This window comes from Eublepharis macularius, chromosome 18 (genome assembly GCF_028583425.1).
Source record: "Eublepharis macularius isolate TG4126 chromosome 18, MPM_Emac_v1.0, whole genome shotgun sequence".
Classification (NCBI taxonomy): domain Eukaryota; kingdom Metazoa; phylum Chordata; class Lepidosauria; order Squamata; family Eublepharidae; genus Eublepharis; species Eublepharis macularius.
In genome coordinates, this window is record NC_072807.1 from 31,956,788 (window position 1) to 31,980,626 (window position 23,839).

General features: G+C 44.0%; 1 protein-coding gene across 5 annotated transcripts in view; it reads left to right on the forward strand.

Annotated features, from left to right (window-relative positions):
• NEO1 (neogenin 1) overlaps positions 1-23,839 on the forward strand; it is a 123,502-nt gene that overhangs the window by 13,291 nt on the left and 86,372 nt on the right. The gene's annotated exons all lie outside the window — the stretch shown is intronic.

Consider the following 23,839-nt stretch of genomic DNA (forward strand, 5'->3'; position numbering starts at 1 on the left):
GTATGTTTGACTTGGCATATAGCAGCAACTGTTGACTGCATTCTGGTTGTTGAGTTTGTGGTATACACTCAGAAATTTTATTAGAATTTAGCAAGGTATAAGGCTTTGGCACCTTGGTGAGTTAACTGGTTTATTGTGGCATATTTTTGTAGGCACCTGTTTATTCATCAGATGTATGAAATGAATGTTGCCTAAAAAGATGGCAGTGTGCTGAGAGGAAACTACCGGTGAATGAAAACAGCCACCTGATAAGCTGTCAGGCTGAATTTCAGACAGTTTCATTGTAGCACTGTAAATAAGGCAATTCTGTCTTCTCTAGAATGGGATCCGAGACGTGTTCTTTGGATGCCAATGTAGTTTCTCTTGCACAGATACGCTAAGTGGAATCCAGCTGCTAAACAGTGGTGCACAATATAAATTGGTGCTTCTCATATTTATTAGTGGTTGATATTTACACATTTTTGTGCCCTAGAAATGTCATTTGAGAGGATTTGATATGTAGAAGTTAAACTGAAATTACACTTCCATGATTATTTTTATGAAGTAGATTCTGTATTTTAAAGGCTGTGCTGGTGAAACTAGAGAGTCTTCCCCTTCACTGCTTTGACAAATTTTCTTCTGTTTGACGAGCCACCCCCAAAATTTAGGGCCCAGGCTTATTTTTTATCCTTCAGCATTTTATATTCTAATGACCATACTTCCTAATTATTACTACCACAAAACTAATCCTAAACTCTTCAGTTCGTCGTTGTTTTTTTTTTAAAGCTCTAACAAAGATGTTGCAGTGTACAAACACATATGGGCTAACCCTGGTTGCCATCATATTAACTTATCCCTCACATAAATAAGCTTTGTACTTCTACTAAGCATCACCAAAAGGCACTTACGGTAAATGACTGCTGAAAATACAAGATATCACAGTGAAATTTCTAGGCACCTTGGTACCCTGATGCCTGAGATTTGTCAGACTTGACTTATGTAATCAGAACTGGTAGTGACAGTCATTGCAGTTAGGGGAGCTTATGTACAACTTTTCTCAGTTTCTGTGAATAGGCAATTAAACTGTGGTAGCAGTGTTGCATGGAGAAGGTCAGAGCATTTATAATACTACATTTGGGTCTGTCTGAAGGTTTTTGAATTTACTAGTAGAGGCAGTACATTCCTGCTCACGTGTGGATATGAAAAATAATCAGTTTACCAGTTTCAAATCACCTTAATAAACTTAGAAAACAAATGAATGGGAAGCCAAAACCAGCCATTATATGTTTGAACCCTTGTAAAGGTATTTTAAAATTCCAGAGAGAATTTGATATGATTCCTAATACAATATCCAAATCAATTTATTTCTTCCAGCTTTAAAAAATGTATTTAAAAATTCCAAAATGAAATCGTTTTCACAACCCTTGAGTGTAAGTTGACCTCTTTTTGGCGCTGGTCCCAGTTTAAAGAATGTGTCACTTCTCTGTGCCAAACTTTCAAAACAGGTATTACTTTACACTTTAATTAACTGCATACATCTTGAAAAGGAAATAAACTAGTGGGCTTTTTCCACTATGGGCACATAAAGCCTTGCTTCACAGAAGAGAGCACTTAAGTAGGAACAAGGAAGCTTGTGTGAAGTGAACTAAGATTGTATACTTTAGCGGAAAAAAAAGTCTGGTCTTAGTGTGTAGCTCTTGGCAGTTTCAAACAAAACAATCCTGTGTTCTCTTCGTTTAGAAAAAAATTATTACTGAAAACAGGCTTCCAAAAATCCACTGAATGAAATAGCTGCAGCAATGTCATTCTCTGAAAACTAGCTTTCTTTCGTTGGTGAACTTTTTTCTTAATAGTTCTTCAGATGATCTCTTAACTTCTAATTGTCATGTTTTTAGGTTAGGGAGGCTATAAAAACAATACTTGCGTGGTTTTAAAATGGAATGCAAACCAAATCATCTTTGATCTCTTATGCCTTCCTGCTGACCCACATTCTGATTTTGTATGCACAACAATGACCAGAGAGGACAAACCGGTCCATGTGCAGAGTTTGGGTAAAAATGGGTGGCAACTTGACTAAACAATTAACTTCCAGCAGTTCGTAGGGATTTGAACGTTGGAGTGCCTAGCCTATCTTTTCAGTGGGACTGGGAGGAAACAAGATGTAAATCACCATGACATGTATCAACATATATATATATACAGTCATCACCCTGGAGGCACAGCTGTTTTGACCCATCCCAGTTGCTGGTCTGGTTTGGGTGCCCCAAGATGCCTTAAGGAAGCCACCCCAAAGGGTTCGCACTGTGCCCACGCCTATTTACTTCTCTTAAGCCTTTAGCATATGGCAAAATGCCAGGGGAGGTATGCACTTTATGAACTTGCCCAGTTCTCTCGCAAAACAAATACTCCAGCTGAGCCTGCTCTCAAACTTAGAATCATGGGGCTGGAAGGGACCTTCAGGGTCATCTGATTCAGCCCTCTGCACAATGCAGGAAATTCACAACTACTCTCCCCCAAACCCCCAGTGACCCCTGCTCCATGCCCAGAAGATGGCAATGCCCTGTCAGGACCCCAGCCAAACTGGTCTGGGGAAAATTGCTTCCTGACCGAAATGGTAGTTCTGAGCTAAATGGTAGTTGTCTCCCTGTAGAGCTTTGGATTTATGTGATATACTGGGGGTAGTTCTGACATACCTTTTTTTTTAAAAAAAGGTTTTTTTGGTCAGCACAAGGTCTTCTGGGATCTAGATGTCATTTCTTAGCATACTTACTATGAGCTATTGTGACGTAGTGGTTAGTGTTGGACTAGGATCTGGGAATCCCCAGTTGGAACCCCTGCTTTGCTGTGGAAGTTCACTGGGTGACTTGGGGCAGTCACTCTTTGGCAGACTGATCTATTTCACATGGTGGTGGTTGTGAGGAAAAAATGGAGGAGGGGAGAAAGATCATACAGTTTACTTTGATGGAGGAAAGAAAAATATAAATTCTTAACTAAATATAAAAAATGGTCACCTTGATTAAAATTGGATTGTATGAAAATAACCCGTTTTTAAAAGGGAAATGGGTGTCTGAGATCTAGTTTATACAGGACACTGGCAGTGTCTTAAGTTCTGTGCACCTGGTCACAGAACTTAACAGCATAAAATGCATCATTTATTTTATTTTATATGCTAATTATGTGGCGTGTTTATGGAATTTAAAAGTATAAACTCCTTAGTTTTCTACAAACAAAATGTTAACATTAGCATGACAGTGATCATGAGCCCAGGCTGCTGTCCTTCTAATGCTAGATGCAAATGGGAAGCACACATGGTTCAGTAAGTGTATTTAAACTTGATTAGGTAGGCCAGGAAAGCTTTTAGAAGCGAGGGCTTCTCCGCCTAGCTAATTCTTGTACAACTGAGGCCTAAGTAAAGCCACATAATTTATCTCATTCATAAAAAAGTTAATGGAATTTAAGTATATAAATTAGACCTCAAAATATCTACATAGCAATATTTAGGATCACAGAATGACTATAGAGTAAATTTGTCAAAATTCGGAATCGGAACCCTTCATTTTAACTGCTAGACCTCCCTCTGCTTTTGCTTATCGGCAAGCATGGTGTTAAGTATGTAGCTGGGTTTTCATCTTAAATTTTTCTATAATTTTGTTTCTGATGTCAAAATTGGAATTTGCCCAGTCAAATCTTGGTCAATTGATTGGTCAAATAATCGTATTAAAAATTCTTTTTAGAACAGTAACAAAGAATTATGCTAACTGCAGGATCTTTCTGCTAGAAGTTCTCAGATCCCAGCTCCTCCATTCCACACCAAATCTAATTAACAAAAGTGGTTTTGGTTCCTGACACTCATGACCTTACCACCTCCAGCGAGCACATACAGTTATCCTGTCACCCTAAAATATTTTTCAAAATGGAAAAGTGTCCCTAAGCATGTTCAAAATGCCTTTCTTTTGTCAAAAGATTGCTTCCTTGCCTAGTATTCTGTGACTGACCTTGCCTATATATAGTGAACGTGGCCCCACAGATGCTGTGCATCTTGAGATGTGGCCTGAGTAAGATAGCAGGTAGTCATTTGACTGAAGGAGAGAAGTTTGGGTTCTCCTTGAGCTTACTGACCTAACTCCATCTGTCTGGGAGATGAACACATGTGCACAGTCTTGGCAAATATACCCTGCAGAATGTTAACAGCCACTCCTAAGGAGCTGATTTATATGAAACATTACAGCATTGCATGCATTTCTGTTCACAGCAAAAGTTGCATGTGTGTGCTATGCTACAACTGCATTCACTTTCCCTATGTTCCTAGTTCTCTCTGGCTTTGCATTCTCTGGTTTTAGCAACAAGCAGGTGCACAGAATTTGGATCAAGACAATAAAACGCTAGATAACCAGCAATCCCAGTTCTGTGCCTCTTTGACTGTTTACGTTTGTTCCACTCATTCTCCTGAAACGTGTATTCATATTCAGAGTCTGAAATTACAGCACATGGCCGATAGAGAAAATGGGTCATACATTTTAATGGAGGGTTGTATAAGAAGGAACCAGAAGCTCTTTTGAGAGTGTTGCAGGGCTTGTTGGTGCCTGCACCGAAATGAGGGGTGTGTCCCATGTGTAACATGGGCTTCTGTAAAACTGTGGAGCAGCTGTCTTCTGTGGTTGCTGTCACATGACATAATGAAATGGAAAAAAGGTTGGTATTTGACCTAGAAAATACAAAACTAAAATGCTGAAACCCTGTGGGATGTTCGTTCGTTCGTTCGATTTTTGTCCACTCTCCCATGGCGTGCTCACAGCGGAGAAGTGGTCTTGTTTAATTCTGTCCTTTAATAAATTGCCTTGTCTTTGCTACTGCAAGATCTTCATTGGCCTTCCTTCCATCTTGATCCACTTCTCTCTGTCCAGAACTCTGCTGCCAGATCATCAGTTTTGCTCAGTAGCTTTGATTGTGTCCAGCTTCTTCAATTCCTTTTACTTCCACTTTGCATCCAGTATAAGCTTCTTCTTGTTAGGTCAGAATATTTAAAGTTGGTTTGTTCTGCTTACCATTTTCAACTTAAAAAAACACATGCAAACTCTGTTTAAACCAACCTCCAGCTGTTCTGCCTTACTTTTGCAACTCTCTTCCAGGTGGCATTCATAATTATTCCTCAGTTTTCAAGTTACTTCTCAAACCCCATTTTGTTTCTGTTTAGCTTTCCCATAGATTCCTCAAGATTATCCATCTCTTTAAGAAGTATTTATTGCAGTTATTTGCCTTGACTGCTCCTGATCTTGTGAGTCCGTTTCAGGCCCAGGCCTGTTTTTAGTTTTATGTTTGTACAGTGTTAAGTACTCTGCTGGTGCTTTAAACATAATAACAGTGTATGTCTTCTGTGAATCCTTAGCATGTGAAGTAGAAACTCAACAGTTTTATTCAAAGAAAATGTGTTGACAGTCATGAGCTAGCTTCTTAATGCTACTAAAACAGGAATAGATTTTTCTTCCTGCGATGACTGCCTCAATTCTGACGCGGCTCATCCACAAATCTGCTTTCCAGGAGTAAGTGCTCCTGACCTCCTTCTGTGACAGGATGCTCAATAGCCCACAGATTCAATTCCCTGAGTTACTAGTGAATTTCAGAGGACTTGAGGGAGGTATCTTTTTATGTTGCACTCAACTTAAAAGCAGGCAGGAGGGGTGACTCTCATGCTGTACTATCGAGCAGGTAAAAGCTGTGTGCATGATGCATGCTGCTTCTGCCTGCTGCAGCGGGATACTAGAACTTCACTCCCCCCCACCTGTCATTCAATGTATACAAAAAAAATAGGGGGAGGGCAGAGTTCAGTGATGAGCACAAATAATAGTGTGGGTGGGTCAAGCTGCAGTTGTTCCTTCTCCTCTGACTTCTTCAGCCACCTGTTTTAAGGCCCTGAACTGCACATGTAGGCGCATGTGACCACTACCAGACCAGTGTCTCCTCACATGCCTTAGTTGAACTGGGAGACAGTTAGGTGTTGTTTGTTGCCAGACTATGGATAGGATTCGTGATGAGGCATCAGTATGACCCCTAATATGGACATTTCTCCGAATGAAAATGCTGCTGTTCAGCACTGAGCCAGAAAGGTTTCATTGTTTCCGTTCTCAGAATGAGGTTTTGTATATTTGGAGGGCTTACTTCTCGAGAAGGTTATTAGTGTTGGAACAGCACAGACTGCATAAACTTCCTGAAAGGAAACAATTGTAAAAGCTCCAGGAAATCATTAGGAAATGGGAACTTCTGCTGCTGTTCTCTTCTTGCATTAAAGACGCAAGATTTTCTGATAAACTTTCTATGCAGAAACAAATAGTTACTGATACATGACATATGAGGATTCTCCCCCATACTGACAATTTGTTACCTTAAAAAAAATCAAATCGTACAGCTGCTTTTAATATCCTTTAGAATAGAGTGCTGCCTGTTTGCAGATCGCAGAGCTACTAAATTACTTTTGAGTAGAACTAACATGAAAAGCAGCTGTAGAACATATTTTACATGGAACACTGAACCTTGGGAAGATTGTTCCCCCCCGGCCCCAGACATATATCTGTCCATCCCTGGCCGTTCCCATTTGTTGCAACAGCAGTGTGTCTCCGCCCAGTAAATATTCTTATAAATACTGCCTTTTTAAAAGTTCCCTTGAGTGAGCAGAGAGACTACAACTCATCCTCCTCAGATTGTGAAGCTGAGAACAGGCCCAACACAGAACATGGCAAGTCAAGTCCATTAGGCAGCCCTAATGATGGGGTAAAAAACCCAGCCAGGCACTGGGTGATTAGAGCCATCTGTTGAAGGATGGGGTACCTGATCCCACAGCAAGGAACTCTTTTGATCCCACCAGAGTGCAGGGAGTTTTTTGGGAGGTAACCTGGGGCATAAGAACAGTCCCAGTAGTGTTGTGGCTGACAGAAAAACTTAGTTATTCATTCTGATCTGCTCTGATCCGCTCTGAGCTTGCTTGTGGGGAGAGCAGAATATAAATTTAATAAAATAAAAGCATGCTGTGCCAAGCGGTATAACTTCAGCTCCCTTCTCATCCAAGTCAGTCAAGATAGCCATATTTCTTCCCCCTGTAATATATAGTTTGATGTTTTGTTTAATTTTTTTCAACATTGTATTGATAACTGTAATAATTAATATTACTTATAAAGCACGTAATGGCTACAAAAAAGTATGTTCAAATCTAGGGAATATTCCAGCAATCTTCTTGAATAAGGTAGCCTGACGACGGGAGCTTTGTCTCAAAAACTCATACTCTGGAAATCAGGTTGGTCTTTAAGGTGATATTGGACCCAGATCTTGTCATGTTAAGACAATTAAGAGCCCCATAGAGAAATAAAAATGTGCTAAATATTTGAAATAAGCAACAATTAAATTTGTAAGGTAAAGCCTGTATCCCATTCACTAGGGATTTTTGCTGAGTTCTTTGCTTTCCAGAATTCTGGATTGAACGCATGTTCAATGGGAATATCTGTTATAGAAAGATTTTGATTCATTTAGCTGGTTCCAATTAATTATTAACAAGCTGAAACCAAAATTGCTGAATTCCTGTAAATCTACTTTATCCTTAAGCATAGTACTGGAAGAACAGAAGTTTAATGATGTGACCTTTCCCTATCTGTGTGAATGAAGTTTAAAGTTGGAAATGTTGTTTTAATAAGCTTAGCAGAGAAATGGCCGGATGGTGGAACGATGTAGGATCTGCTTTTTTCTTCAAACCCTTTCAGATTCTTTCTCACTTTCTAATGTGGGAAGGAGAGTTCTTGAGGATACTTTGGCTGATATGAAGCTGCTATACAGCTCAGAAATGAGAATGGAACACTGTGTTAAGGGGTGTTTTCCTCCATTGGTTCTGGAGGCAGGGTAACTTTTGGAGGCAGGGTAACTTTTGAAGTTCCTTTCTCCTTAGGTGGTGGTGCTGTTGAGCAACTCATCTTACAGTCTGAGAATCAACAAGGAATAAAGTTCTCTTCCAAAAGCAATAAGAACAATCAGTTTTTCTAGATGCATGGAGCTGGGGCAGTGAAGGTAGTTATTTGGGTAATCCCTGTTTGTCCCCTTTACCCAGTGACCTCAGTAGTTTCCCTTCTTCTTGTGGAAAATTTGGTGCTGTCTACCTACTGGTGGCAATTTAGTGTAATTTATGTTGATCACCTCTACCTCCTCTTTTCTTCCCAGAGGATTCTGTACTGTAGTGTTCATGGGCTTCTGTGTGTATGCAAAAATGCAATTTATTGATGGATGCATTCACATGTACTGATGTACTTTCTATCTAAATAAAGGAGGAGTTTGAGGTGGAAGCAGCCCATGGTAGCAGTAGTCTACAGATGAGCCATAGCTTGGTATTCTCCAAAACCCGGAGCTATGCCATATAATTGTATAGCAGTGATATCTGTTTAATTGGCAAGTTCCTGTTTTACACTTAAGTAGAATGTGAAATTTTATGTTATGCTTTATTGATGCATTTATAAGACTATTTATAAAAGTATACTATTAAGTGAATTATTTTGATCCCCATCATGTTTTAATACAGTTTTTACATTGAGAAAGTTGGTGGAATAACTGAAGCATTTTCCATCAGATTACTTGGTAAAAAGTAATGACCGTTTTTCGACTAGTACTTTGTTGATAGCTTAGTGGTCCCTAGAGAGAAGAAAAAGTCTTTCTTTAAAAATGGGTATCAATATAGCTTTCAAAAAGCTTGGGTACTCAGTAGAATTTCTGCCTGCTGGCATTTAGTACTATTTTTTGGAATCTTTATGAAATGTACATCTGGCGAACACAGAATATATGCTTTTAAGCCTTGGCTTGCTTTTTTTAGTGGTGGTTTTTATTAGTATGTTTTTTATTATTGACTTTTTTTGGTTATGATTGATTTTTCTTCCTGCATGCCTGGTTTTATGTGCTGTATACAAATTTTCTAAATAAAATAAGCCTCTAATTTAAAACCAGCAACAAAAAACCTTCAAGGGTTGCTGTTTCTGAGTTTTAGAAGAAATGGTTCTGTATGTGCATAACTATCCAACTTGACAGAGCATGTTTGTCCTGTTTCTCCTCTACATAACTGAGTAAAGTGAATTGATCTTTGCTAATGTTCTTTTTAAAATTAGGTGTGGAAAGCAACTGGATTTTTGATGGGAAATCTCTGGAGAAGGAAGGGTTAAGAAGCTCCTATCACCCCATCTTCTGGCTAGTGCACACCACAGATCATAGCCTCTATACTTGCACATTGTATGTGGTTTTATAAAAGTGAGAAAACTGAACATCACATGCAGTTTGGACCTAAACTTAACTTTATGAACACCCATGCTTTCCCCTTTGAACATGTTATAGTACAACCAACATAACCCCCCCCCCCCCCAAAACCTTGAGAGGGACTAATGTTAGTGTATATTCTTACTCCATCTTTTAATTTCCCATTTTCCTGAGGGACTTCATAAATATCACTTCCTTCTACAAAGCTGCTGACATGAAGCAAAAATTTCTAATACATTATTCATACGGAGTTCATTTTCTGTGTTTAGGAATTAATTCAGCTTCACTGAAGTTGTTTTTCATGGCTAAAATAAGGGAAAAATTAATCTTGCACTCAGGGTTATGGTATATGCTGTTCAACCTATATCCCTTTTGTTGATTAAGTTATATATTGTGTTGTAAAAGTTGTACAGGGATTTAATTATATGGAGAGACCATTGAGCACTAAATGAAATTTAACTGTATTAGTATAGTATGTAGTGCCTTGCAATACTGAGTGATGAGCTTTCATGAGTCACAGCTTACTTCTTCAGATACTGTATCTGAAGAAGTGAGCTGTGACTCGTGAAAGCTCATACCCTACCACAAATTTTGTTAGTCTTATAGGTGCTACTGGGCTCTCTCTTTTCCATAGTAAGGTATGGCTGATTTCTCTCTCTCTGTTCTGCTGCCTGTTTCTGAAGCTTTATAAAAAAATTTAACCTGAAGATCGTCTTCGTCCTTCTGTGCAGCCCCACATTGGGACTGCGCAGGCGCAGGCCAGCCGCGGAAAAGATTTTTCTAGCTCTAAGAGATGTGAGGGGGACGTTCGGATCCACCGCGCATGCGCGCCGGTGTTCCCGCCAATTTTGAATGCATATATATCCGAACGTCCCCGGCATTCCCTCAGTTCCTTTTTCGCCGCCGTCGAAAAGGTTCTTATTGTCTAGCGTTCGTTTCCAGCGTCTCTTCGGAGTTTTGGATCGTTTCTTCTGCTGGTCGGTATTTTCCCCTTGTCAGTCGGGAGATACCGTTCATTATGTCGCAGACATCTTTGTTTAAAAAGTGTCATAAATGCGGCACTAAGATGACCCATTCGGACGGCCATGAGCTCTGCCTCATCTGCCTGGGCGAGGGGCATGTTGTCGAGCGCTGCTCCATTTGTATGTCCTTCACTCCGAAGGCAAGGAGTGATCGGAAGGCCAGGCTCCGTGCCTTCTTGTGGGATGCCAACCTTCTCCCCCCCAAGCCATCGGGCTCTTCGGGAGATAGGCCGCGCTCTGCCGCTCCGTCACCGGCGCCGTCTCGTAAGTCGCCAGAGCCGCTCCCCTCGGAACCGACGGGGCAACCCGTTCCGGAGGCCCGACCTGATTCCGGTTCCGGGGATCGTCCTTCGAGCCGGAAGGCCAAGAAGCGTTCCGCTCCCAAGCCGAAGTCCTCCTCCAAGCCTTCGGTTCCGGAGGCTGTTTCGGAGCCCCCGTCCAAGAAGGCCAAGGCGAAGTCGAGGGCCAAGGGCCGTGCATTGTCCCCAGCTCCGACTGTGCTGCCTGGTTCTCCGGCCGAACCAGTCCTGATACCCGACGATGTGGTGAGTCTCCACACCCCGTCGCCTCCTTGCACGCCTCCTCCGTCGGTTCCCGAGGAATTTATGCCGTTTCCGCCTTTCCCGGAACCGTTCCAATCTTTTGAGCGCTCCCTGCCGTCCGCCCCGGCGCCTTCAGAGGCCTCCGTTCCACTGCGGTGCCTGCTCCTCTGCCCCCTTGCCAACCGGTCGCGGGGGTTGGGAACATGACCTCCTGGCAGGATTTTGTGGCGTGGTTCCAGCAGTCGCTGCCCTTCCTGCAACATCCGTCGGTTCCGATGGTCTCCGTTCCGGCTCAGCCAGTCGGGCTCCCAGCACCCGCTCCTCCACCTCCGGGCTTGCCTCTGCGACCGCCGGTTCCTGCAACTTATCCGTCGGCCCCGACCGCTCACCGGTCTTCGGTTCCGACGCAAACCTCGCCGGAGTTTTCGGATTCCGAGGATGATGAAGGTCTGGCGTCACCGTCGGAGTGCTCTTCAGACGCGGCCTCGGATCCTTCCCCGGATGACACCGTGGGTGGGCCCCGCTCATCGTCCCCGAATGACGATTACAGGCTATTCTCCGAACAAATGGTGCGGATGGCCGCCGCGCTGGAGATAGACGTCTCCTCCACGACCTCCAAGCCCAAGAGTAAGCTGCTGGAGGCGCTGTATTCCGGGTCCCCCGCGTCGGTGGCGTTTCCCCCTGTGGAGGATTTTGTTGATAACGCTCTCGCGCTCTGGCAGACGCCGGCGTCCCTGTCCGCGACGGCAAAGAAGGTGGAACGGTACTACCGTTTAAAGCAAGATGATTGCCCGTACCTCTTCAATCACCCGAAACCCTCGTCGATCGTGGCTGAGGAGGGTCAGGCTCGGTTCCGTTCCGGTTCCTCGTCGGCCCCGGCGGACCGAGAAGGCAGAAAGCTGGATGGCGTGGGCAGGAAACTCTACTCATCCGCGTCTCTGGGATTCCGTATTGCCAACTTCCAGGCCATAATGGGATCCTATAATCTATTCCTGTGGAAGAGGCTGTCCTCTTACCTCTCCGACCTCCCGGAGGATCGCCGCCACCTGGTTAAGGCCCTCCAAGCCGAGGCCGTGAAGCTGTCAAAACAGCAAATGACAGCTGGCAAGGACGCCGCCGACTCTGCAGCGCGAGCGATGGCAACTTCGGTGGTCTTGCGTCGGCACGCCTGGCTCCGGTCCACGGCCCTGCCTCCAGAGAAGAAGGCGAAGGTGGAGGACTTCCCGTTCGAGGGGCCCCAGCTCTTCTCGGAGAAGACGGATGAGTCCCTCTCCCTGATGAAGAAGAATCAGCAGACGGCCAAGTCCCTCGGGGTCGCCCCTTCAGCCCAGTCGTCGGGTCCGAGGTATCGCTACGGTCGGTTCCGATCCTACCAGACCCCTTACCAGCCTTACCAGCAGCGTCAAGGGCGCTTCTTCTCGGGCCAGTCCTACGGTCACCGATCCTACTCTGCCCAGCAGCGTCACCCTTCCAGGCGCTCCGGCCGGTCCAAGGGCAGGCAACAGCCCTCTTCGCCCAAGCCTTCAACCTCGGCGCAGAAGCCCTCGGTCTTCTGACTACGCCTGGACGCTCCCCCGTTGGCCTCCGAGGGTGCTTCCTCTGCTGCCCAGTTTCTGGACAGGCTTCGACCTTTTTTGCCCTGTTGGCAACGTGTTACTTCTGACGCTTGGGTCCTGTCCATTGTGGCCCATGGTTACAAGTTAATGTTTACGGATGCACCCCCTCTCTCTCTCCCTCCCCGTTGTTCTCCATGTTGTGATGTTGTGTTACACAATAATGTTATGGAGTTGGTTACCAAAGGTGCTGTCCGGGTGGTCAATGTCTCTACTTCCCCCTGGGGATTTTATTCCAGATACTTCCTTGTGGATAAGAAGGGTGGAGGTTCCCGGCCTATCTTAGACCTTCGAGGCCTCAATGGTTATTTGAAGGCTGAGAAGTTTCGCATGCTGACCCTGGCGCGAGTCATGGAACTCCTGGAAGTGGGCGTCTGGCTGGCCATTCTAGACCTGAAGGATGCCTACTTCCACATTTCTATATTTGAGGGCCACAGGAAATACCTGCGGTTTGTGTATGGGGATTCTGTGTATGAATATACAGTGTTGCCCTTCGGGCTAGCCTCTGCACCCAGAGTGTTCACAAAGTGCATGGCCACCGTAGTGGCATACCTGCGGTCCCAGGGTTGCTTTATCTACCCGTACCTGGATGACTGGCTCCTGGTGGGACCCTCACCTGACTCTCTCCAGGCCCATATTGCCCTCACTTTGTCCGTGCTGGCTAGGCTGGGCTTGGTGGTTAATGGGGATAAGTCTATCCTGACCCCAGGCATGGCCATTAGGTTTATTGGGGTCCATTTCAATTCCCTGCTGGGTAGAGCCTACCTGCCCCCAGACCGGTTGGCCAGGCTTTCCGCTTTGGCCCGGCATTTTATGCATTGCCGGTATCAGACTGCCCTTTTGGTTCAGACTCTGTTGGGCCTTATGGCCTCCACCACAGGGGTGGTTTTCTTTGCGCGCCTGCGTATGAGGCCTCTGCAAAACTGGTTTGTCCGGAGGTACAACCCCCTCGCCATGGGTCAGCACCAGAGGTTTTCCATCCCCAGGGTGGTGCTGCGCTCTCTGGCCTGGTGGACTGTCCCTGGGAACCTGTCTGAAGGTTGTCCTTTCGGCCCCTTCCTACCTGAGGTCACGGTTTCTACCGATGCCTCCAACTTGGGATGGGGGGGGCGCTCAGGGCTCAGGGCATCTGGTCCCCATCTGAGGCATCCATGCATATCAACCTTCTTGAGCTTAGGGCGATCCGTTACTCCCTCGCTTCTTTTGCAGATGCCATTCGGAACAGGAGGGTTCAGGTCCTGTCGGACAATACCACGGCCTGCTACTACCTCAACAAGCAGGGAGGGACGGTCTCGCTCAAGCTCTGCAAGGAGGCAACGACTCTATGGAATTGGGCCATGGTCAACAACGTCCTTCCCAGAGCCGTGCACATTGCCGGGGATCTCAACACCTCGGCGGATGCGCTGAGCAGGGTGTTTTTGCCTCAGCACGAGTGGTCCCTAAACAGGGTTTACCTCGACCAGGTTTTCCGCACATGGGGCACGCCGTTGGTCGACCTCTTCGCCACTGCCCGCAACAAACAGGCCCCGCTGTTCTGCTCCCGGGCCGGCATTGGCCGCCACTCCCTAGGGGATGCCTTCCAAATACCTTGGTCCCCAGGGCTCTTTTATGCCTTCCCGCCCTTCCCGCTCCTGTACAAGGTTCTTTCCAGGGTCAGGGCCTTCCGAACCCACTGTATCCTCGTTGCCCCTCGGTGGCCTCGCCAGGATTGGTTCCCCCTTTTACTTTCCCTGTCCCAGGGGCGATGCCTCTCCCTGCCTCACGCCCCGGACCTCTTAACCAGGGACGGGGTGTGGCATCACGATGTGGCTGTACTGAATCTGACTGCCTGGCTTCTGGGCACCCGGGAGTGAGCCTCTCTTCTGGAGTGCTTGGGGTGATCTTGAATGCCCGGAAACCGTCCACCAGGTTGTCCTATCAGAGGAAGTGGTCACGTTTTTCCCGGTGGTTGGCCCTGAAGGGGGTTTCTCCCTTTAGTTGCCCGCTTCCTGTCATCCTGGACTACCTCCTGGAACTCTGCTCCCAGGGCCTTGCGTTTTCCAGTGTTAAGGTCCACATGGCTGCAATCTCTGCCTTCCATGAGCAGATTGATGGGAAGACAGTTTTTACTCACTGGCTTTCCAAGCAGTTCCTGAAGGGCCTGTTCAAGACCTTCCCTCCTAGGGCCCATCCCATTCCGCAATGGAGTCTCTCCCTGGTTCTCTCCCGGCTGATGCTCCAGCCCTTTGAGCCTCTATCTTCTTGTCCCCTACCTTTGCTCACTCAGAAGGTGGCTTTCCTGGTAGCAATCACGTCCTCTAGGCGTGTTGGGGAGCTGTCTGCCCTGCGGTGTGACCCTCCCTTCCTGCAGTTTTTCCCTGGTACTGTCATGCTCCACACTAGCATGGAGTTTCTGCCCAAGGTAGTCTCAAGGTTTCACCTACAGCAAAAGGTGTTCCTCCCTTCCTTTTTTCCAACACCTTCATCCCCAGGGGAACGAGCACTACACACGTTGGATGTAAAGCGTGCTTTATTGTTTTATTTGCACCGCACCAAATGTTTCAGGAAGTCTCCTGCCCTGTTTGTGTGTTACTCTGGCCCTCGCAAGGGCTCACCTGCTTCTGCCCAGTCCATCTCTCGCTGGATTGTGTCTACGATTAAACTTTGCTATCAGCATGCTGGAGTCCAGTGTCCCTTGTTGGTTACCGCTCATTCCACTCGAGCGCAAGCTGCTTCTGCTGCCTTCCTACGAGGAGTGCCGCTCCGGGACGTCTGCCAAGCTGCGACATGGTCCACTGCAGACACTTTCATCAAGCACTATTCTGTGGATGTGCATGCACGACGTGACTCGGCTGTGGGCACAGCTGTCCTGCAGTCCTTGTTCAAGTAGACACTCACACCCGCCCCCATTGGTGAGATGCTAGTTACTCTCCCAATGTGGGGCTGCACAGAAGGACGAAGACGATAAACAGGGTTTCTCACCTGTAACTGTTGATCGTCGAGTCTCTTCTGTGCAGACACACATTCCCTCCCGCCTGCCCCGCTGTGAGTGCTTGGTTTCTTCCATTGTTTCTCCGGCGGCTCAGGTGAACTGAGGGAATGCCGGGGACGTTCGGATATATATGCATTCAAAATTGGCGGGAACACCGGCGCGCATGCGCGGTGGATCCGAACGTCCCCCTCACATCTCTTAGAGCTAGAAAAATCTTTTCCGCGGCTGGCCTGCGCCTGCGCAGTCCCAATGTGTGTCTGCACAGAAGAGACTCGACGATCAACAGTTACAGGTGAGAAACCCTGTTTTTCTCCACCCAACATGTTGTGCTCAGTGTGCATTTAAAAAAAAATCCGTAACTGTACTCTGTCTCTTGATGTATCTTCTCTCTGCATGCTTTAGTTTCTAAAAAGTTCCTAGTACAGAGGTATTGGAAGTGGTTTGTCACTGAATACAGCTTTGAAGTACTGGTCAAACAATGCTTTTACTTCATTGCTCTGCTAGAGATGATACTGAGTCAACATTTGCAGAAGCCTTCCTATCTCTGTCATGTCACTTAGAGTTTAGACCTGTTAAAGTGGAACAGAATAGCTGAATCACTGGACTTGGCAATATCGGGGTTTACCTGAAGAGCTCTCACACACATGGAAAAGTATGGGCATTGGTTGGGTGACTGGTTGTGGGAGAGTTGGGACAGAGTGCTTTTTTCCCTTTCCCAATAAAAAAAACCCCAAGCCCAGTGATAGGATGGAATGCTCTCCCTAATATGGCTCACAAGCTAAGATCTATTATACAAAAGCCAGAACTAGATATGTAAAATTTCTGGAAATCTTAAAGTCATGGGGAAAATTAAATATATGCAATACTTTTGTTATTAATTATGTTTAATTTAATTGATGTAATTTATAGTCCGCCTTTCTCACTGAGACTCAGGGTGGATTGCACTGTGTGAGATTAGTACAGTCAATTTCAAGGACATTTCCATAAACAATGTCATAGGGTAAATAAACACAAGTTTACAAAGACATGTCATTAGTAAGAATCCAATACAGAGTTGAAGAAATGCTGAATCAGAACATAAGCAATTCTAGGGCTGACATTAGACAACATGAAGCACAGGTAGCTCATAGGAGCACATATTTAAAAACAACAGGTAGTACGTAAGGCAACATAGTGTTGAAGTCAATGATCCTTAACTCATTAAAGCATCTGAGAGCCCCTTCCTACAATAAAAAAACCTTTTTGAATAATTTGGTTTTGCGTCTTTTGTGGAAAACCAAGAGAGTGGGAGCACTCCTGACCTCCTCAGGCAGGCTGTTCCACAGGGTAGGGACCACCACAGAGAAAACCCGTGTATGGACTCCTGTTGATTTCGCTCATGTGCTTTAACAATAGGAATTGTATCGTTTAGAACTTATGTACATTGTACCATTTGGCATAAGTAAAATTTCAATAAAGTATGAATGGCTTGGTTTTCTGCAAGAAAAAATTGAGAGTACTGTCATGGATATGGCTAGAACTATAGGGGAACATTTGCTGGATATGATGAAGAAAGTTATTCAAGACACACATGCACACAGAAACAGGGCTAGCCTGTCTCCATAACTGCACAGGCCACAAAGGGAGTTTAGAGGCCTAGAATAAAACAACTTTGAAGAAGGGCATAAAACAATAGAGTTACACAGTTGTATTGCCATGTGTAGATTTGAAGAGCCATCTAACTCATACTAATGCATTCAGTGTACCTCTGCAAGCCTGACCAGGCACCCCCTGGTCTGTTCTTGCGGGGAGCTCCTTGCAGGATGGTCACTGAGTGTGCCCCCGCCACAGGGCAGCCTGCTAGCCAGCTCATGAAGAGTGCCAGGAGAGAAGCCATGTTCTCAGGCAGCAGAGAATCACCATGGACAGTTTGCTCTGAGGCTGCCATTTCAAGACCAGGCTTCTGTCATGTTCACGGAGCCCAGCCTCACCCTGATATGCATATCACTGGAAGCCGCCCTGAGATGGAAGCTACGTGCCGGCTGTCCGGAACACCTAATGGACGTGTGTCAGTACAACCACCGCATTCCAGGGCAGATGCCATCGAGACAACTCCAGCTTCCTGACAGATCCGATCTACCCGCCCGGCACTCCCTCCCCTCCTTTGTCCCCTCTTCCCAAGGTGTCACTATCACACAATTAGACTCTAAAGTGGCCCATTAGCGATAGTTATACAGCCATCAAGCTTTTGTTCCCCCTCCTGAGAACCACATGGAAGGCCCCCGCCTCAGGGTACATTTTTGGCTATTTAAGCAGGCTCTGCCTGACACTAGGTGCTCGGTGCTTGGCGCTGTGCCCGGCGCCAGGCTCAGCTGGGCACTGCACCCCCTCCCCAACCTCGCTGCTGGAATCTCTGCTTCTCGCCGTGATCAGGTAACATATTGCCTCTCTCTGCCATCGATCAAGTGGGAACCTGCTAATGCAAATGTCTCTGTATACTTTCCAACCTTAATTCTGAGTTCTTGTATGTCTGCTGTATGTAAGTGCTATGTCAGGCATATGCAACACTGTTAGTAAACATTATTTATTTGAATATTAGCCTCCTCTTTCTTGTCTGAGTAATCTGATGGACTGACTCTGGTATACGTTGGTCAAAGATCTGCACTAGCTCAAGCCAAACTGCATGCTGATTGCCCCTATAAAACAGCAGTTCTGGTAACAAAACCCTATAAATACGACAAGATAAACTGATAGCGAGCTTCTTCTTTGAAGGGGCTCCTTGCCTGTGACCTTCTTATTATCAGGTAAGATATTCTTTGGACTCATGTAATTGTTCTTAATAGTCTTTGTATTTGTTATAACGATTGTATGCTTTTTATTGATTGAGTTGTTAATAAGAATACAAAGTGAGTATGCTATAATAAGGCTTAAAAAGGAAGCAGAGAATCCATAATTGTATTTATTATTAGTGTACCATACCCAGTAACGAACCAAAAAACGTTATCTATGGTGTACCTCTGTTTAGGGGTTAAACGATTTGAAATAAGAAAGCTAATTAGACACTCGGGGCTTCTTAAGTGCATGTTGGTATCTGAACCAGAGCAATCCAGAACCGTGCCCAGTATTCCAAAGAGAAATGCTTGTAAACTGCTGTACTCTGCTTTAGCGCATGCATCTTTTTGCCAGCTTGCCGGGGAGGTGGGGTGATGAAAGCTGAAAATTGAAAACACAAATTTCGTAGTAGCCTAATTCAACATCTAGTTAAACTTTAACATTGAAAACATTGAACTTTTCAATAGCGTGTTATACACATTCTGGTAAATAGGCTGTATGTTTCTGTATAGGATTTATCAATAATGAATACTATAGATTAGTGATTTCCAACATGGGATCCCATGGACATTATTGTGTCCATTACCATCTTTCCTGGTGCTGGCTTGCTTCTTGAGTCTAAGGATCTGGAATGGAAGAGCAAAAACCAAAGAACTTTGGGTTGTTCCCTACCAGCCAGTAAGCTATTAAAATGCTATGCTCGTCACAACTGCATGCCCTTTCTTATATCTCTAGATATGGCACTCTTTACCTGGCTTTGCACAGTGACCAAACCTTCCCCTTGAAGCCAAACAGCATCTCTTTCCCAGGATTCTGGCTCTGCCTCAGGTTACTCCCAACGGCTGTGTTGCTGACTGAACTTGGTCTTCTCTCCCTCAAGGCTTGCCTGCATGTTACTCCAGTGAACTATTTGAGCAAGCAGCTCTCAAGGCAATGCTTTATTCTGCTGCAGAGACAAACAACTTGGGTTGCAGATCGCAATCGGATCCTTCATTTGTTAGTTCTTACCAGCAAATTTTCAGGGTGCCCCACCGACTGGGTATTCAGTCTCCTGTGGTTGACAGTGTCATATCTAGCTCTATATTTTCTCTATGGCTTAGATTGATCCAAAGGCACCATCACAGAACTTTTTACCTTTCAAATATCTTCTATAAACCTTCACTTCTGTTCCTTTTTAAACTATGCCAACAGCCATGTTAACAGGTTGCTGTGCTCAAAAACCTGTTGCTTTAGCCCCTGTATCTCTCTGGAACCTTGGAATTGGAGGTCCTTACTTACTATGTTTAGTTCTGTCCTCTCTGCTGGGAGCCTACACCCAAACTTCTTGTGGCTATACTGTTTATTCAGATTTTGTCTTACAAACATTTTTTGCTCATTCCAAAAGACAAAATGTTTCAAAGGTGTCCCCCCCTTTACTACACTTAAAATTTCTAACCATTGGAAAAATGTATGTGTGTGGGGGGGGGTCCTTGGCTAAGGGGGATCAGACCCCCCCCAGTTTTCCTTCATGCATTCACAACTCTTAACTAGAACCCTATGAAGTTAATGATAAAAGCACCATATACTGTACACCAAGCTTTGCTTTAGTGGGGTTTTGAGGTACTTTTATGATAGAATTGCAAATAAACCATCATTCCAAGTGTTTCATTGACTGGAAAAGAGCACTTAATGTGGTCTATTTTTTTAAAAAATGTTTGGAAATAACAGTAATCAACTTTATACCACAATTGCTGTAGAAACTTTATTCACGAACAGTATCGAAGAGTAATACAATACCAAAGAGAGCCAGTGTGTGTAGTGGTTAGAGTAGGATCTTGGAGACTGAGGTTCGAACCCTCATTTTGCCATGGAAGCTCACTGGGCGACCGTGGGCCAGTCACACCCTCTGGGCTTAACCTACCTTACAGGGCTGTTGTGAAGAAGAACATCTGGAATGTTAACTATCTGGTTCATTTGATTAATGACTCAAAGCCGTATGAGATTTTCAGCAGGAATATATACTGTGATAAATCTGTTATAATAAACAGAAATTTGGGTAATGCATCTGCTGATGCTGTTGAAAATTATGGGGGGGGGCAGACTCAGTTGGCAGTGTGGAATGAGGTGGCAGAAGGGGAAGCATGCAGGATGGGCTTTCTGCACCACAGCTGCCATAGCCACTACCAGCCAGGTGCAGGGGTAGGTGTCTAGGCCTGGGGCAGAAATGTACATGGAATCCCACTGAGCAGTGGCCACTCCCCCAGTTTGTGTGCCCTCTTGCTCTGATCATGCTTGTAACTTCAGAACAGCAAAACAGAGAGGTATTGGCATGGGTCTGTCTTCTTACCTAATGCACACAGAGCTTCATAACTGGAGGATGTTATTCTCATGCAGTTATATCTTACTAGCTTAAAACGAGTTTAAGTGTGTCATGTAGACAGGCTCAGTTTTCATCTTTAGTATTTATTGTTGAGCTCTAGTCCTGTCCTCTTCCCCATCCTGAATCCAGTGATTAAAGTTTCCTGCACACATTTTTTTCTGGTCATTTCAGATTGGTTAGAGCGTCAGCATCGTGTTCTTATGATCCAGATCTTCTGTACTGTACATTTATATTAAGTTTTAGCACTAAAGCAATTTCCCCCCTACTCTAGTTATTGTCAAAGTATTTGTTAAGAGTTACTGGTTTGCGTATATCCATTTGGAAAAAAACAACTTTGAAGATTTGGTTGTTTTTATACAAACCTGGGACTGTAGGCAACCGACAGTCTTACTAGCAGTGCCATCCTAAGTAGACTTTCACCCTTCTAATTCTGTTGAACACGGTTTGTTTAGAAGGCTGCAACTGTGCTTAGGATGGCAATGTAAAATCGCTTTGTTCAGCATCTTTGAACATGTTTAGCATTTATTTGCAGTGTTTTAAAAGCTCTGTTAACTGTTTAGCACAGTGAATGAGGCTGTGTTATCACAGTTGTAAAGCATGAGTTTTGTTGCTGTGATTCGCATGAAGACCTTGTTTCATCTTCTGTAATGAAGGATGGCATAGGAGCTAAATTAAGATTTTGCGCCTATTTCCCATTTCTGTTTAAATTTGCCATTACAATGATAGATTATGGTAGGTGTGATAAGGTTAACAGTGGAATAAGCATTCTGAACTAAGGGAGCCTGTATTATGTTTTGTGGTGCAGAAGGGGCACCTCTTTAAAATAAGATATGGCATAGGTTTGCCCACACATTTGGCCATAAATGTTGGCTGTGATTTTTTCCCCTACTTCTTCCACTTCACACATGCTAATCTGCTGCTGGCTCTTCTTCCTCATTTTCACTTTTCTTCTGTAGCACTCTGGCTAGTATTTTCTGTATCCCCCCCCCCCCCGCCCTGGTTTAACCATCTTGTGGATTTTTTTGTCCTACACGCTACCAGTAAATTCTGTTATGTCATTCATCCTTTCTGCTTCTGTGCAACTTAGGCCAGTCATATTTATTTTAAACCAAAGGTCATAACAAATGCAATTTAGGCTGTGTCTGTGCAGTTACAATTCTAGAGGTCACGTTTGCTCATTTGGCTGCAGAGTTGAATTGCATCATGTTGCTGCTAGCCAGTCAACTCTATTTTTATTATTCAAAATATTTATATCGTGTCTTAGGCCTGAGGTGGCTGACAAAGCAACAAGACCAGCATGCGCTACAGTGGCAACTAAGTGACAAACGGGGCAAGTGCTGGATCGGCTTGTTCTTGGCTGTGGTATTTGAAACATAGACTTTGTCATAGGGCTCTTCACCCTGTGGCAGTGTATGCCCACCTCAGGAAGAGATAGACTTAGATTGTGAGCCTTTGGACAAGAGCAAACAAATTGGCTGCACATCTTGCCACTAGCTTTCAAAATTTAGGTGAAAATGTTGGGAAAGCTAAAAAATAAAAACACGCTTCATGCTGGAATTACTTCCTTTTGCTTCCTATAATATTTTGTTTTTAGAGTTGAGTCATACCTTCTGGCTCCTTCACAATGACTCTTTTGCTACATGGAGGTAATTTCCGTGTAAGTTGTCTTCTGTGAGTTATAACACTTGTTCGTGTTTCTGTGGCTATTATGAAAGGCAGAGCTTGAAATCTTTGTCCTTAACTGGCTTTTAAGCAATACATATGAACAGTCACACAACAATTTACCTTTTTTAAAAGTTCAAGAAAAATGGCTACTCTTCCCTAGCCTCTTCTGGCCAATAAGGTGACCTATTTGGGTTGTGGTGGGAGTTTACTTAGAAGTGAACGAATATAAAGAAACTCGGTATAAACAAACACACAGTTTTTCTAGAAATAATTTCTCTCCCACGAAGAAATCATTATGTGTTTTTGTATTCAGTTTGACAAATTCTTTTGAACATGTAAATCAGAAGTAGTATTTCATCGCTCCCCATAAAGTTGTCAACGTTTCAGCTTTTCTCTAAAAAATTAAGTAATTTGGATTGACCGTTTAACTATTTTTCAGCCTTGTTTCACTTAGGAACAATCTCAAATGTAATGTAATTCTGTACTCAGAATTGCAAGCTGTCTTTTGTTTGCAGTGATTAATTCTTATATTTAAGATTGGATGAATGTAAGAGCTTTACGCTCTCGATTTCAGCTACTTTGGCATATAACTTGTAGCTGTACAGATTTTTAAAAAACAGTAAATTTTCAGTAAAGCAACAGAGAACAAGTCATGTTGATAATGTTCTTATACCAGCCCATTTCATACTATTTACACAATACTGTAGAATTCCCAGAAGAACCTGACATAATGCCCAGCTAAAATAAAAGCGTCAACAATCTGCTTGTAGCTTTGCCACTGGAATAACATTTCATTCCCTTTCCCACAAATTTGCATCTACCAGAAGCAGTCTTCCTACTACAGTAACAGTTACAATTATTAATACAAGAACTTTTATACTGGAATTTCCAGGATAATCACAAATATAAAGTACAGGAAGAACAAAAACATCATGTTACATGGTTTTAACCAAGGGTGTTGTTTATGTTTTATTCATTTAATACAAAATTGATACTCCTGTAAGCTATCTTAGAATGAATTTTTCTGATTTAAAATGTCTTCCTATAAAGATGGTGTGGATATTCCTGGAAGAACAATGCAGTAATTTCAAACAAAAAACTAGTATTCTAGAAAAATTAACTTTGGAGAAAGCTATAATAAAATAATGTATCACTGGTAAGGGATGCACAATCGGTTTCTCAGCAATAAATGGGCCTCCAATTGATTTTCTTGTTTATAATACCACCAACTAAAACAGAATCACCAGAAATGAATTTGTGACAGTCTGTTATATTCTCTTGGGATAAAAAGTTGATGGAATTTTTAATAAAAAGATTATGAGCACCAATATTAAACTACTACTATACAAAAGTGTAGAACAAGACATAAAACCTTTATTGTGGAATAATTTAATACAGCAGAAACAAGTTATGATGGAACTATAAGTGATTCTGCACACGTTGGATAATGCACTTTCAATCGTCTTTATAGATCATTTGGAACGGATTTTTGTACGTGTGGAACAAAAAATCCACCTCAAACGATTGATGATGTGCATTGAAAGTGCATTATCCAACGTGTGCGGAATCAGCCTATATGATGATGAATCTTTTTGAATGTGTGT